Below are 12,952 nucleotides of genomic sequence, written 5' to 3'. Positions count from 1 at the left end.
CTTGATTAAATAAATTCTGATACCTCCATACAATAGAATACCATGCAAAATTAAAAATGATACTAAAATTTTTAACATGAAGAAACGTCTACAACATATTACATGAAAATCAGTTACTAAACAATATACTTAAAATGATTTTTTTAAATGCATGTATGTATGTGAGTGTGAAAAAAACGAAAACGGCTAGTATGGTATACACCAAAGTGCTAAGTGGTTATCTTTGGGTGGTGAGATAATTTTTGTCATTGTACCTTTTGTATTTTACAGAATTGTAATTAACAGGATTATTTCTATTGTGAGGAAAAACCAATCGTGTTTGGTTCTTCTCCTTGCCTAATCAAACGTTGGTAGACAACCTCACTCTTTCATCACCACATAGGTTGTGTAGACCTGTGGGATCATGTTTGCTTTTGTCTGTAAAACATGTAACGTAACACAGAGAAAGTTTCTGAAATGATTGGGCCACTTTCCTGTAATGCTTGTGGGTTAGGCAACAGTTGAGAAAGAGATGTTGTCAGATCTGAAATTCTTCCTACATAGATCCGGAAAATACAATGCTGTGTTTGATGACATCTCACACTAGAGCAACAGATAGTGGCAGCCTGGTCCATCAACAGATGAATGGATAAAGAAGATGTGAGATTGAGATACACACACACACACACACACACACACACACACACACACACACAATGGAATACTACTCAGCCATTAAAGCAATGAAATTTTGCCATTTGCAACAACACAGATGAACTTGGAAGGTATTATGCTGTCAGACAAAGACTGTATATCACTTACATGTGGAATCTAAAAATTAAAACAAGTGGGTAGACCTTCAAAATGGCGGGAGTAAGACATGTAGATCACATTCCTCCCCACAAATACATCAGAATACATCTACATGTGGCACAACTCCTACAGAACATGTACTGAACGCTGGCAGAAAACCTCAGGCTTCCCAAAAGGCTAGAAACTCCCCACGTACCTGGGTAGGGCAAAAGAAAAAAGAAAATAACAGAGACAAAAGAGTAGGGACGGGACTTGCACCAGTGGGAGGGAGCCGTGAAGGAGGAAAGGTTTCCACACTAGGAGCCCCTTCGCGGACGGGGACTGCGGGTGGACGGAGACTGCGGGTGGCGGAGAGGGGAAAGCTTCGGAGCCACGGAGGAGAGCACAGCCACAGAGGTGAGGAGGGCAAGGCGGAGAGATTCCCGCACAGAGGATCGCTGCCGACCGGCACTCACCAGCCCGAGAGGCTTGTCTGCTCACCCGGGGCTGGGGGTTGAGGCTCGGGCTTCAGTCAGAGCGCAGAGAGAGAACTGGGGTTGGCGGCGTGAACACAGCCTGCAGGGGGTTAGGGCGCCGCGGCTAGCCGGGAGGGAGTCCGGGGGAAAAGTCTGGACCTGCCGAAGAGGCAAGAGACTTTGTCTTCCCTCTTTGTTTCCTGGTGCGCGAGGAGAGGGGATTAAAAGCGCAGCTTAAAGGAGCTCCAGAGACAGGCGCGAGCCATGGCTAAAAGCGCGGACCCCAGAGACAGGCATGAGACGCTAAGGCTGCTGCTGCCGCCACCAAGAAGCCTGTGTGCGAGCACAGGTCACTCTCCACACCCCACTTCCGGGGAGCCTGTGCAGCCCGCCACTGCCAGGGTCCCGGGATCCAGGGACAACTTCCCCGGGAGAACGCACGGCGCGCCTCAGGCTGGTGCAACGTCACGCCGGCCTCTGCCGCCGCAGGCCCACCCTGCACTCCATGCCCCTTCCTCCCCCCCTCCCCGGCCTCAGTGCGCCAGAGCCCCGGAATCAGCGGCTCCTTTAATCCCGTCCTGTCTGAGCGAAGAACGGACGCCCTCCGGTGACCTACATGCAGAGGCGGGGCCAAATCCAAAGCTGAGCCCCTGGGAGCTGTGCGAACAAAGAAGGGAAAGGGAAATCTCCCCCAGCAGCCTCAGCAGCAGCGGATTAAATCTCCACAATCAACTTGAGGTACCCAGCATCTCTGGAGTACCTGAATAGACAACAAAGCATCCCAGAACTGAGGGGGTGGACTTTGGGAGCAAAGATATATTAATTTTTTCCTTTTTCTCTTTTTGTGAGTGTGTATGTGTACACTTCTTTGTGAGATTTTGTCTGTATAGCTTTGCTTTTTACCACTTGTCCCAGGGTCCTGTCTGGTTTTTTTGTTTTTTGTTTTTTGGTTTTTGGTGGTTTTGTTTTTTTGTATAGTTTGTAGCGCTTGTTATCATAGGCGGATTTGTTTGTTTTTTGGTTTGTTTGCTCTCTTCTTTCTTTTTAAATTACTTTTCAATTTTTAAAAATTTATTACATATTTTTTATTTTAATAACTTTATTTTATATTATTTTATTTTATTTATTTATTTTTTCTCCCTTTTCTTACGAGCTGTGTGGCTGACAGGGTCTTGGTGCTCCAGTCGGGTGTCAGGCCTATGCCTCTGAGGTGGAAGAACCCAGTTCAGGACATTGGTCCACCAGAGACCACCCAGCCCCACGTAATATCAAATAGCGAAAGCTTTCCCAGAGATTGCCATCTTAACACTAAGACCCAGCTCCACCCAATGACCAGCAAGCTACAGTGCTGGACACCCCATGGCAAACAACTAGCAAGACAGGAAGGAACACAACCCCACCCGTTAGCAGAGAGGCTGCCTAAAATCATAATAAGGTTATAGACACCCCAAAACACACCACCAGACGCGGTCCTACCCACCAGAAACACAAGATCCAGCCTCATCCACCAGAACACAGGCACTAGTCCTCTCCACCAGGAAGCCTACACAACCCACTGAACCAACCTTAGCCACTAGGGGCAGACACCAAAAACAATGGGAACTGTGAACCTGCAGCCTGCGAAAAGGAGACCCCAAACACAGTAAGTTAAGCAAAATGAGAAGACACAGCAACACACAGCAGATGAAGGAGCAAGGTAAAAACCCACCAGACCTAACAAATGAAGAGGAAATAGGCAGTCTACCTGAAAAAGAATTCAGAGTAATGATAGTAAAGATGATCTGAAATCTTGGAAATTGAATGCAGAAAATACAAGAAATGTTTAACAAGGACCTAGAAGAACTAAAGAGCAAACAAACAAAGACGAACAACACAATAAATGAAATTAAAAATTCTCTAGAAGGAATCAATAGCAGAAAAACAGAGACAGAAGAACAGATAAGTGACGTGGAAGATAAAAGAGTGGAAATAACTACCACAGAGCAGAATAAAGAAAAAAGAATGAAAAGAATTGAGGACAGTCTCAAAGACCTCTGGGACAACATTAAAATTATAATTATAATTCGAATTATAGGGGTCCCAGAAGAAGAAGAGAAAAAAAAGGACTGAGAAAATATTTGAAGAGATTATAGTTGAAAACTTCCCTTATATGGGAAAGGAAAGAGTCAATCAAGTCCAGGAAGCACAGAGAGTCCCATACAGGATAAATCCAAGCAGAAACACGCCAAGACACATATTAACCAAACTATCAAAAATTAAATACAAAGAAAAAATAGTAAAAGCAGCAAGGGAAAAGCAGCAACTAACATACAAGGGAATCCCCATAAGGTTAACAGCTGATCATTCAGCAGAAGCTCTGCAAGCCAGAAGGGAGTGTCAGGACATATTTAAAGTAGTGAAAGGGAAAAACCTACAACCACGATTACTCTACCCAACAAGGATCTCATTCAGATTCGATGGACAAATTAAAACTCTTACAGACAAGCAAAAGCTAAGAGAATTCAGCAGCACCAAACCAGCTTTACAACAAATGCTAAAGGAACTTCTCTAGGCAGGAAACACAAGAGAAGGAAAAGACCTATAATAACAAACCCAAAACAATTAAGAAAATAGTAAGAGGAACATTCATATCAATAATTACCTTAAATGTAAATGGATTAAATGCTCCAACCAAAAGACATAGACTGACTGAATGGATACAAAAACAAGACCCATACATATGCTGTCTACAAGAAAGCCACTTCAGACCTAGGGACACATACAAACTGAAAGTGAGGGGATGGAAAAAGATATTCCATGCAAATGGAAATCAAAAGAAAGCTGGAATAGCAATTCTCATATCAGATAAAATAGACTGTAAAATAAAGACTATTACAAGAGACAAAGAGGACACTACATAACGATCAAGGTATCAATCCAAGAAGAAGATATAACAATGGTAAATACTTATGCACCCAACATGGGAGCACCTAAATACATAAGGCAAATACTAACTGCCATAAAAGTGGAAATCAACAGTAACACAATCATAGTACGGTACTTTAACACCCCACTTTCACCAATGGACAGATCATCCAAAATAAAAATAAATAAGGAAACGCAAGCTTTAAATGATACATTAAGCAAGATGGACTTAATTTATATTTATAGGACATTCCATCCAAAATAACAAAATATACTTTCTTCTCAAGTGCTCATGGAACATCCTCGAGGATAGATCATATCTTGGGTCACAAATCAACCCTTAGTAAATTTAAGAAAATTGAAATCATATCAAGTATCTTTTCCAACCACAACACTATAAGACTAGATATAAGTTACAGGAAAATGTGTAAAAAATTCAAACACATGGAAGCTAAACAATACAATATTAACCAAGAGATAACTGAAGAAATCAAAGAGGAAATCAAATAATACCTATAAACAAATGACAATGAAAACACGACGAACCAAAACCTATGGGATGCAGCAAAATACGTTCTAAGAGGGAAGTTTATAGCTATACAAACCTACCTCAAGAAATAAGAAACATCTCAAATAAACAACCTCACCTTACACCTAAAACAAATAGAGAAAGAAGAACAAAAAAACCCCAAAGTTAGCAGAAGGAAAGAAATCATAAAGATTAGATCAGAAACAAATGAGAAAGAAATGAATGAAACAATAGCAACGATCAATAAAACTAAAAGCTGGTTCTTTGAGGAGATAAACAAAATTGACAAACCATTAGCCAGACTCATCAAGAGAAAAAGGGAGAAGACTCAAATCAATAGAATTAGAAATGAAAAAGGAGAAGTAACAACTGACGCTGCAGAAATATAAAGGATCATGAGAGATTAATACAAGCAACTATATACCAATAAAATGGACAACCTGGAAGAAATGGACAAATTCTTAGAAAAGCACAAACTTCTGAGAATAAACCAGGAAAAAATAGAAGATATAAACAGACCAATCACAAGCACTGAAAAGGAAGGATTAAAAACCTTCCAACAAACAAAAGCCCAGGGCCAGATGGCTTCACAGGAGAATTCTATCAAACATTTAGAGAAGAGCTAACACCCATCCTTCTCAAACTCTTCCAAAATATAGCAGAGGGAGGAACACTCCCAAACTCGTTCTGCGACACCACCATCACCCTGATAGCAAAACCAGGCAAAGATGTCACAAAGAAAGAAAACTACAGGCCAATATCACTGATGAACATAGATGCAAAAATCCTCAACAAAATAGTAGCAAACAGAATCCACCAGCACATTAAAAGGATCATACACCATGATCAAGTGGGATTTATCCCAGGAATGCAAGGATTCTTCAATATACACAAATCAATCAATGTGATACACCATATTAACAAACTGAGGAAGAAAAACCATATGATCATCTCAAAAGATGCAGAAAAAGCTTTCGACAAATTCAGCACCCATTTATGAAAAAAACCCTCCAGAAAGTAGGCATAGAGGGAACATACCTCAACATAATAAAGGCCATGTGTGACAAACCCACAGCCAACGTTGTTCTCAATGGTGAAAACCTGAAACCATTTCCACTAAGATCAGGAACAAGACAAGGTTGCCCACTCTCACCACTAGTATTCAACATAGTTTTGGAAGTTTTAGCCACAGCAATCAGAGAAGAAAAAGAAATAAAAGGAATCCAAATCGGAAAAGAAGAAGTAAAGCTGTCACTGTTTGCAGATGACATGATACTATACATAGAGAATCCTAAAGATGCCACCAGAAAACTACTAGAGCTAATCAATGAATTTGGTAAAGTAGTGGGATACAAAATTAATGCACAGAAATCTCTTGCATTCCTACACACTAAGGATGAAAAATCTGAAAGAGTAATTAAGGAAACACTCCCATTTACCACTGCAAAAAAAGAATAAAATACCTAGGAATAAACCTACCTAAGGAGACAAAAGACCTGTATGCAGAAAACTATAGAACACTGATGAAAGAAATTAAAGATGATACAAACAGATGGATAGATATACCATGTTCTTGGATTGGAAGAAGCAATATTGTGAAAATGTCTATACTACCTAAAGCAATCTACAGATTCAATGCAATCCCTATCAAACTACCAATGGCATTTTTCACAGAACTAGAACAAAAAATTTCACAATTTGTATGGAAACACAAAAGACCCTGAATAGCCAAAGCAATCTGGAGAACGAAAAACGCAGCTGGAAGAATCAGGCTCCCAGACTTCAGACTATCATACAAAGCTACAGTAATCAAGACAGTATGGTACAGGTACAAAAACAGAAATACAGATCAATGGAACAGGATAGAAAGCCCAGAGATAAACCCACTCACATATGGCCACCTTATTTATTTTGTTGTTGTTGTTGTTTGTTTTTTTGCGGTACACGGGCCTCTCACTGTTGTGGCCTCTCCCGTTGCGGAGCACAGGCTCCGGATGCGCAGGCTCAGTGGCCATGGCTCACGGGCCCAGCCACTCCGCAGCATGTGGGATCCTCCTGGACCGGGACACAAACCCGTGTCCCCTGCATCGGTAGGCGGACTCTCAACCACTGCGCCACCAGGGAAACCCTGGTCACCTTGTTTTTGACAAAGGAAGCAAGAATGTACAATGGAGAAAAGACAGCCTCTTCAATAAGTGGTGCTGTGAAAACTGGACAGCTACATGTAAAAGAATGAAATTAGAACACTCCCTAACACCGTACACAAAAATAAATTTAAACTGGATTACAGACCTAAATGTAAGGCAAGATACTTTAAAACTCTTAGAGGAAAACATAGGCAGAACACTCTAGACATAAATCACAGCAAGATCCTTTTTGACCCACATCCTAGAGAAATGGAAATAAAAACAAAAGTAAACAAATGGGACCTAATGAAACTTAAAAGCTTTTGCACAACAAAGGAAACCATAAACAAGATGAAAAGACAACCCTCAGAATGGGAGAAAATATTTGCAAATGAAACAACTGACAAAGGATTAATCTCCAAAATTTATAAGCAGCTCATGCAGCTCAGTAACAAAAAAACAAACAACCCAATCCAAAAATGGTCAGAAGACCTAAATAGATTTCTCCAAAGAAGATATACTGATTGACAACAAACACATGAAAGAATGCTCAACATCACTAATCATTAGAGAAATGCACATCAAAACTACAATGAGATATCACCTCACACCATTCAGAATGGCCATCATCAAAATATCTACAAACAATAGGTGCTGGTCTAGAGGGTGTGTAAAAAAGGGAAGTCTCTTGCACTGTTGGTGGGAATGTAAATTGATACAGTCACTATGGAGAATAGTATGGAGGTTCCTTAAAAAACTAAAAATAGAACTACCATACGACCCAGCAATCCCACTACTGGGCATATACCCTGAGAAAACCGTAATTCAAAAAGAGTCATGTACCGCAATGTTCATTGCAGCACTATTTACAATAGCCAGGACATAAGCAACTTAAGTGTCCATCGACAGAAGAATGGATAAAGAAGATGTGGCACATATATACAATGGAATATTACTCAGTCATAAAATAAACGAAATTGAGTTATTTGTAGTGAGGTGGAGGGACCCAGAGACTGTCATACAGAGTGAAGTAAGTCAGAAAGAGAAAAACAAATACTGTATGCTAACACATATATATGGAATCTAAAAAAAAAAAAAGTTATAAAGAATCTAGGGGCAGGACAGGAATAAAGACGTAGACATAGAGAATGGGCTTGAGGACATGGGGAGGGGGAAGGGTAAGCTGGTACGAAGTGAGAGAGTGGCATGGACTTATGTATACTACGAAATGTAGAATAGATACCTAGTGGGAAGCAGCCGCATAGCACAGGGAGATCAGCTCGGTGCTTTGTAACCACCTAGAGGGGTGAGATAGGGAGGGTGGGAGGGAGGTGCAAGAGGGAGGAGATATGGGAACATATGTATATGTATAACTGATTCACTTTGTTATAAAGCAGAAACTAACACACCATTGTAAAACAATTATACTCCAATAAAGCTGTTAAATAAATAAATAAAATAAAATGAGTGACTATAACAAAAAAGACAAACTCACAGACATAGAAAACAAATTAGCGGTTACCAGTGGGGAAGAGGGAACGGGGGGGGGGCAACATAGGGGTAGGGGATTAAGAGGTACAAACTATTATGTATAAAATAAATAAGCTACAAAGATATATTGTACAGCACAAGGAATATAGCCAATATTTTATAATAACTATAAATGGAGTATAACCTTTAAAAATTGTGAATCACTATGTTGTACATTGGAAACTTATATAACATTGTACATCAACTATACCTCGATAAAAATAGAAACATATGGGCTTCTCTGGTGGCGCAGTGGTTGAGAGTCCGCCTGCCGATGCAGGGGACACAGGTTCGTGCCCCGGTCCGGGAAGATCCCACATGCCGTGGAGCGGCTGGGCCCGTGAGCCATGGCCGCTGAGCCTGCGCGTCTGGAGCCTGTGCTCCGCACGGGAGAGGCCACAACAGTGAGAGGCCAGCATACCGCAAAAAAAAAAAAAAAAAGAAACATATGCAAAAATTCTGATTAGGGAAAAAAGAATAAAGTGGTAAGCTTTTATGTCTGTAATTTCTTCTCCTAAAACAAACATTGTCCACTTCCTCATCCATAAAGTGAGGGTAGGACCTCTCTGGATGGTTTGGGGATAAAGTATGTGGAAACAATTTGAAACACGCTAAGTACTTTTGAATATTAGACATTTATATTCCAGGTAACAATCCAAGTGATTGGAGACTATTAATTCGCTCTAGTATTAAGCTTAGTAAAAGTGGGGTTGCTGTTGCAAACTGAGGTGATAGATGATACAATTTACAATAACTGACTTTGTTGTAATTGCTATGTATCCAAAATGAGTTCTGTTCTGGCTGAAATCTTTTATGCGTTTCCTGTAAGTCTCCTGGGGCATTCTAATCCCTTTGTAGATTACCCTGAAAATTTTAGGACTACATTAGAGTTTGGACTTTATCTTAAAAAAGATTTTAAGCAGAGAAATGACACGATTGACTTGGTATTTTGGAAAGGTCACTTTGGGTACATTGTGGAGAAGGGATTAGGGGTGGTAGTTCAAGGGGCAAAACTCAAGGCACAGAAATCACTTAGGAGGTTGCAATAATCCAGAGGAGAAATGATAGCAGCCAGGCTGGGGAAATGGCATGTGTTGGGGAAAAAAGTAATAATAATAGATCCGAGGAATCAACAGGTCATATACCAAGTAACCATAAACAACCAGAAAGATACAAACGTGAGTGAAAGCCCGTCCATTGGATTGGACCTTCTTGGAAACTGGAAGTAAATGATGGAGCCTGCTTTGCCACGCCTCCAAGGACACTGCTGTTTGGGTTGCTGAGTGCTTCATTCAAGAGCCTGTCCTGGACCCAGGTTGGTTGCAGTAGGCATTCCCAGTCACTTTCCCCTAGTTTTTCCCTTGTTTGGGTTGCTGGGGCCCCAGGTAGGTTCCCAGGCTGGGTGCAAACAAAAGGGGAGAGAGGTTCATGGGAAGGGAAAGGACATTTCATAAATATTAGTGATTACCGTAATAATTTCTCAGAGTAATTGTTCATAGTATTATAATTGTTTAAAAGAGCAGCTATGGAAGCACCTGTTTTGTAGAGCAAATAACAAATATTAACGTTAACTAATGGAAAGGTAAAAATTGAACCTCTATCAATGGAGCTTTCAAAGGAGAATGTGAAAAGAAAGCATAGTATATAGAGTCTGAGAACTTGTATGTGCCTATAGCAACAAGAAAACACAGAGGAAAGGTAAACTTCGGACCATTATCATGGTGGCTACAAAGTCTCACTCTCTTGGGAAAGACTCCTGAAACTTTGCCCAGAACAAACATACTCCAGCCCTGTCAGATTGATAACATAGTTCATTGAGAAGAAAGTAAGAAAACAGAGGGGCCTGGGCAAATTTCTTGAACTTTGTTCAGAAGAGCCTTGAGAATAGAATTTCGTGAAGGACATTCCATCAGAATTACCATAGTGATGGTCCTCTATTTGACTTTAACCCGAGCCAGTCACTCTCAATGAATTATGGTAACTGTGATGGTTGGGTTCACAGTTTATGTGGTGTGTGTGTGAATGAGAGAGAAATATTATCTTTATGACTAATGCATCTTATGAAAACCAGAACAGTGACCTTTGTCCTAAACTGTTCCCTTTAAGGCCTCTCAATCTAGAGAGAATGCTGTTTCCTTTTAAACTTAACGAAAGGAACATTTTAACTTAAACTACAGTAAAATAGAAAAACGTCATCTTCTTGTTAGTAGGAGTTAGCTATGGTAAAATGCACAGGAAACAAAATAAAAAGAGGAAGTGATTTTTAGTTATTCATTTCCAAGGATAGGCTTTTGTAATCTATAAGGCAATCTAAACTATCACCTTCTCATTCCTTAATTAGAGCTGAGAAGTGGAAAGAGGAACCACACTCGATCGCCGGAATCTCAGATCTTCAAGCCGGACAGTGTTGATTTCCTATCACCATGGCCACTTCAGGACTTAACCACGGCAGAGGTGATTTATAAATTTTTGTTGAATTATTGAAAAGTTATGCATGTTTTATTCACTCATATGTACCCAAAGCCAAGCACATAGTATATGACTGGTAAATATCGATATTTGTTGACTGAATGAATACCTAACCCCAACGCAAACCATGACAAAGTTGGTCCTCTGCATTCTTCTACCAGAGGTTCAGTGACCGGTTCCTCTGTTTCAATATCCCCTTCCTCCCTCGTGGTATCATTTGAGGAAGAGCTTAGTACGGCAGTTACTTGCTCAGGCTCTAGAAACAGACAAGCCTATTTTTAAAAAACAGAAACTTAGTTTTACTACCTACTAGGTGAACAATTAACTTGACCTCTAGCCTCACTATCTTTACTGGTAAAGGAATAATAGTACCTACCCTGGAGAGTTGCTGTGAGGCTTAAATCAAACACAGCACAGAAAGCATGTAGCCCAGTACCTGGTAGATGGTAAGCACTGAGTAAAGCGTATATATCACATATAGTTTTTTAACTGCAACCCTGTTTAAACTTTGTATTTCTCCAAATATTAGCCTACCCACCACCACCAAAAAAAAAAAAAAAAAAAAAAAAAAGTGGTTTCCAACCTGGCTTTTGCTGATCCCTCAGAGGTTCTGTAACTGTTTGATATCAGTTTCACTTTGCTAAAGATACACCTTGGGAAGGAGGAAGATACTGAGAAGGTGGGAGTCAGGATCCCCATTCATTTCCAACAAGAGCAGTTTCACTTTGATTTCTTTTATAAATTGGAGTTATTTGAAGATTTAAAAAAAATCCCCCTGCTAAAGTCAAAGTTTGAAACCATCATCCTACACGACATTGCTTCTGCTCATCTGTTTTAGTAGAGTTGTAAAGAGATCTAGGTCTACTCCTTGCCAGTAACTGGCTGGGGTACCTTGGGCAAATCCCTCATCTTCTCTGCTGTAAGCTCCCTATTCCACAAAATGTGTAGTTTGGAAAGAAAACGTGTAAGGTTCATGTTTTCCTATTAGTTTTATTTCTAGAGATCAACAAAACTCCTACAGAAAAGTTGTTTTGAATAGCTTGTTGAATTAAAATTTTCTCACCATTTACCTCCAATAACCTGGTACACAAGTAAACATACGTTGACTGTTAAACAAATGAGTGAATGATTTAGTTGTTCATTAAAATGGTGATGGACCCTCATGGGTCCCTGCTTTGCTTAAAGGAGCTATGATGGGGTATGACAGGTCTTTTCTACCTGCTGAGGGCCCGGGGAAGATGACAAGAGCATGAATCAGACGAGTTAGCTCCAAGTGACTAGGAGAAGGAGCTCCGGGTATGCTGCTCTTCTTATCTCCTAATAGATTGTGAATCCAATTAATCAATCAGTCCTGCCATTCACATCTCCCAGGCTTATGTCAAATCCATCTCTATTCCCCTTTGCTAACACAGTAGACCAAGCCACCATCCTCTACTCTCGCCCTACAACAGCCTCCTTAGGGTCTCCCCACTTCCACTCTTGTTACCTCCAGTCTCTTCTAATTAGGTGCTCATTCTCTATCACTGGAACTTGCATGTTTCTTTCGGGGCACTAGCACACATTTGGTTTATTTTCTGTTTCTCTCACTAGACCGTGAACCCCACGAGGACAGAGACCTTTCTTACTCATCCCATCTTATTCAGCCCATCTCCACTCCTCACCTAGTGCTTAGCACATACCAGCCTTTCCATAGATAATCAATGAATGAATGCGTGGGAATTCTCAAAGGCTCAGAGACCCTGTCTTAACTCACCTTTGTGCTATCGGCACGCAGGGCAATGCCCGGTGCAAGGCAGGCATTCCCTACATACTTGTTCCACGTGTGGGTCAACTGATGACTCCTTTCCAGGTTTAAGACGACAAAACCGTATTTGAATCTTCACTCTGCCAGCTGTGTGACTTTGAGCCTGGCCTTCATTAACTGCCGAAGGAGCTAACAGTTATTTCGCGGGGTTGCTCCAGGATAAGCTCAGGCTGGTGAGGGGCCCTGCACAATGTCTGACACGGTGTGTACTCAACGCATCACCACTACCAGTGGGGTAAGGTGCAGGGAAGAAATCTAGAAGAATCTAGAAGAGAAGAGGGAGGGGCGGGGCGAGAAGCTCCTTGCCGATACTGCGTTCTACGGCCGCGCGCTGGCTGGCCCT

Source organism: Tursiops truncatus, chromosome 7 (assembly GCF_011762595.2).
Source record: "Tursiops truncatus isolate mTurTru1 chromosome 7, mTurTru1.mat.Y, whole genome shotgun sequence".
Classification (NCBI taxonomy): domain Eukaryota; kingdom Metazoa; phylum Chordata; class Mammalia; order Artiodactyla; family Delphinidae; genus Tursiops; species Tursiops truncatus.
The sequence above is the reverse complement of the archived record's forward strand: the minus strand, read 5'-3'. Positions refer to the sequence as shown.